This window comes from Dipteris shenzhenensis, chromosome 17 (assembly GCF_047967505.1).
Source record: "Dipteris shenzhenensis isolate YYH24624 ecotype China chromosome 17, Dip_SZ_1.0, whole genome shotgun sequence".
Classification (NCBI taxonomy): domain Eukaryota; kingdom Viridiplantae; phylum Streptophyta; class Polypodiopsida; order Gleicheniales; family Dipteridaceae; genus Dipteris; species Dipteris shenzhenensis.
This window is the reverse complement of record NC_141612.1, coordinates 6,353,664-6,357,995: the sequence shown is the minus strand read 5'-3', so window position 1 is coordinate 6,357,995 and position 4,332 is coordinate 6,353,664. Positions and strand designations below refer to the sequence as shown.

General features: G+C 44.4%; 1 pseudogene across 1 annotated transcript; it reads left to right on the top strand.

Annotated features, from left to right (window-relative positions):
• Window positions 1-1,608: 1,608 nt before the first annotated feature.
• LOC147891591 (protein MIZU-KUSSEI 1 pseudogene) lies at window positions 1,609-3,928 on the top strand (annotated as a pseudogene). Its single transcript, XR_015542463.1, has 2 exons — window positions 1,609-1,976; window positions 2,213-3,928. The product of XR_015542463.1 is annotated as a protein MIZU-KUSSEI 1 pseudogene (transcript).
• The last annotated feature ends 404 nt before the right edge of the window (window positions 3,929-4,332 follow it).

The following is a 4,332-nucleotide window of genomic DNA, read 5'->3' as shown; positions in this document are numbered from 1 at the left end:
AAGCATGTAGCTTTTTAAGGAGCAGCTTGTATGTAGCTTTTTGAGCATCCAACAAAATTACACCCCTCATGGACTTATAGGTTTGGGTCTCCCTTGGGGCAGTCATCAAGATGTTGCAATACTCATTGCGATGAACATAACTTGTTTTAAATGTTTGCTTTGTTTTACTTAGAAATACCACAAACCATAGAAGACTATGAGAATAGGATGCCTAATCAAACAAGGAAGTATAGTAGTCATCCAACATACTCTCTCCTCCTCTGTAATTGAGAAACCATTTAAGAAGTTTTGAAGGAAGGCAAATAGGTAGAGTGGAATCCAAAAATAATAAGACCATCAATTCTCATACTAAAGAGATTGCTTTTGAATGCAACAAATGGTTCCTAGACAAACATGGTAATAAAAGTCATTAATAAGTAGTTCACTAAACAAGCCCCCAAGAAGCACATGGCTAAATGGAGCACATAGGTTTGAGATTTTGCATGTTCTTCAAATTCCCCCCTCTAATTAAGTATCTGATCTCATGATAGCATCGAGACTAGTGGCCACCTAGAATGTAGGCACACATATGCTAGAATGGTATGGTCATGAGAGTTGCACATCCCTTGTTATTGGATTTAGTGGTCTAACATCTTCACCATCAACATTGAGGATAACACTCGAGCTCTACTATGGCCCCTTTGAGTGGTACAATGATTGAGTCAAATGAGGACTTCCTATGGAGCTCTATGGAAATAGTAGGTTGGACTAGTCTAAGTGGAAATAGTAGATTGGGGCTAGACTAGTCCAAGTGGGAGGTGAAGGAAATGTGTGAGCTCTTTATGGCATTGCCAAATTCCATCTCATGATTGGGATGTACCTCCTTCTACAAAGAACTCATTGTTTCTTCCTAAGGGAAGGGGGCTTCAGCATGCCTCTCATTATTAGAAATGCTACTTGCATATATTTTCCCCCTTCTATTCGTGCTGCTATAGTGCTCAGCGCAGTCTTCTTTTTGTTATAGGAGTGTTGATAAGAATGACAAAGTGGTCCAAGGTGCCTTGCCATGGAGCATGGGAATGAACATAGTTAGGTGGTACAAGATAGATCTACATTGTCAACGATTCTCAGATTGGTGTATTTCATTTATTGGCCTATCGTTTGTAATTTTTGGCATTGAAGACCAGCCAATCCAATAGTTTGAACTGCATTTGCCCTTGACTCAAGTCTTTGACAATGGGCTGTGTGAGCAATCTTGTTTTTTCTTCCCTAACTCAGCCACATGGCTTTCTTGTATCCTACCAATCCTTATTTCGTGAGTGTAGGCCCTCTTAAAGAGGGCAAGCATATGCCTTCGGAGAGAGCATGATGATTTTATCTCCCCCCTTTGTTCGATCCCTAGAGAGGACACTAGAGGCTTTTGCTAGAAGTTGAGGGTGGGTGATCCCAAGATATGAAGCTATGAAGTGACCATGGAGAGAAGAATGCTCAAAACACTAGGCAAACTAGAGGCTCTTGCTAGAATTCCTATGGGGTCCTTAAGAATGGGTGATTCTACAAATGAAGTGACCCTAAAACTGCTATAAAGGATTGGACATCAATTTGGGGTTCGGCTATTGACGCTAAGAAATCTAGCGAGGAATGAAGTAATGAAGACTGCACCGGCCTACATTCCTCGTGTGCACACTACTTATTCAAAGCAAGGCACCTTCCATTCTTTTATAGTGTGCAGTAGAGATACTTCTCTGCACTCTGGAAGGCCTTCGTCTTCCTTGCAACTGTCGGAAATTCTCCTCGTTTCTGCGAGCTTCGTATACCTCCCCTTCCTCGTTTCTGTGAGCTTCATATACCTCCTCTTCCTCTTCTTCATCCTCCAGAGTCCACCGTTTCAGCTGCTTCCAATAGATTATAGAACTTTTACGTCGCCGCTCGATTTTGGGTTCCCGTCCCATCGCTCCTGCTTCCCACTCAAGTCGTCGGGAACTGAGCACCAACAGGTGACCTGCCGTGCTTGCACTCTCCTTGCGATCGTGCATCTAGGTCGCTCTAAAGTTGTTTATCGTTTCTTGGTGTAGCGATCAGCTTTTCTGTTTGGTACGCCAGGCATGGAATAGTGCTCTTGCCTGCCTACCGCCCAGTGATCATCTGGTTCTTTCCATTAACGTAGAAATGCACTCACGAATCTCTCGACCTGTAAAGTACCAATTCTCATTACGCTCCACGTCACTTGCAGACGCGAGTTTCCGTCCGTTGGACCCGGTCTGCTGCTTTGCGAGCCGCGAAGAGGATGCCTCTCGAGGATAACTCAATTTGCACGGCAGGCATTCAGATGGACAGTTTTTGAGCGTTTGCGAGTGTGGTCACTATAGCTCCTTCGACGTCGATGAGCGATTGCCAAGCGCAAAGCTAAGCGGTTAATAATGATCAGCAGCAACGCCTTCAGGCATGACCAGCGGCTGAAATTGATGGCGCCCCAAACGGCAATCGATCGAGCGTCGAGCAGCAGCAGGGAGCTGCTTGGTATGGGCGTCGAGAAGGCGGATGATGCGGATACTTCCGAGAAAGCTTTGGTAGGCAGCTTGACTCTCGTAGCCTCTTCGCCCAAAAGCCACCACAGGGAGAAGAGGATTTTCACGATTTTTCGTTCCATTCTGCACCTCTTTCCCGCCCCCCTTTTTCCTTGTTCATGGCTGGCGTTGCCTCCTGGTCGTTCCGACTACTTATCTCTAGGAAGTCGGGTTACAGGGACTCTTTTCGGATACAGGAAAGGCCACGTTCATTTTGCAGTGCAAGATGACCCGAGGGCGCAGCCCGTCCTGCTGCTGGAGCTGGCCACCCCAACGAACGCTCTTGTGAAGGAAATGGCCTCGGGCCTGGTGAGGATCGCTTTAGAGTGCGAGCGGACCCAGAACAGGGGGAAATTGTTCTCGGAACAGGTCTGGACCATGTATTGCAATGGAAGAAAGACAGGTTATGCCGTGAGGAGGACTTGCTCGGAGGCAGACGTACGAATTCTGAGACTCGTTCAGGCCGTGTCTATGGGTGCGGGCGTGTTACCCATGGATGAAGGAGTTCCGGATGGTGAGCTAATGTACATGAGAGCCAGATTTGAGAGAGTCGTTGGTTCGAAGGATTCTGAAGCATTCTACATGATGAATCCCGATGGAAAGGGAGGGCCAGAGTTGAGCATCTTCTTGCTAAGGATATGAGTCTGATCTGAGAGAGAGAGAGAAGAGAAGCCGAAGAAGGGAAAGATATGCTGCATGAATTCTTCACGGGTAACCTGTTTGGGCTTAGTTGTAAAGCAAGTCACTGAAGTTGGCTCTTGATGAAAAGTTGCTGCACGTGAAGCAAGAAGGGATGAACATTCAACTTGAACAATGAAGTGCTCTCTGCATGTGCAATGAAGCCGAGGGAGAACTTGTCAAATCACCGACACACTCCGTTTGAATATTTGTGATACTACACTAGTTCGACGATCTATGTCAATGCCCAATGCACACTCTGTCCAGTAGAAATACTGCCTTCCAACCTGTGTTCCTCTCGAAGCTTTGCAGGACACACGGGAAGGCTTATGGATATCCAGGCATGTGGCTTCATCCTTTTTCCCAGGGATACTTTTTCTTAGTAGTTGTTAGCCCTTTTTCCTTCCAAAAAAGAAAAAACTTTTTGTGTACGAAAAAAAGATGCATGTGAAAATTTCTTTCTCATCCTCTGCCCACACTTTCCATCCCTCTTTATTTTTAAGTTCTTTCTAGCTATAATGATTACAATTGGGTACTTTTCCTTCAAAGCTCTCAAGAGTCAAATGCAAGCTAAGAGAGGGGAATGCTCACCCATGCCTGATCTACTCTAACCTTCCCCTCAGTGTGAGCTAGTTCCCAAGTCTAGTTGCCTCTTGCTACTCCCATTGTTGTATACCCTACGTCTCCAACCTTATAATTATGGAACCTAGCACCTTAGTTAATAGCAATGTATTTTTTGGTTAGGGATGTATATGTCTTCTACATGATGATTATATTAAAAAATATGTATTCGATGCAATAAATTATTGTAAACATATATAGGGAGCTGTAATTTCAACATTTAAACACGTTTTCATATATGGAAGGTGACAAACAATTGTGTATAAAAAGCAAAGTTTTAAGTTTGGGGTGACATGCCCCATGAGTTATAAAAGAGTAACCACCCCAAGATGTTTTGTGTGTTGTGTGTGTGAAGTTAGTTTTGTATGTTCCTTATGTTTGGAGGAGAGAGAGAGAGAGAGAGAGAGAGAGAGAGAGAGAGAGAATAAGGTTGAGGATAATGATGATGAGAATTAATATCAAGGTAAAAACTGAAGATCTGCCCAAT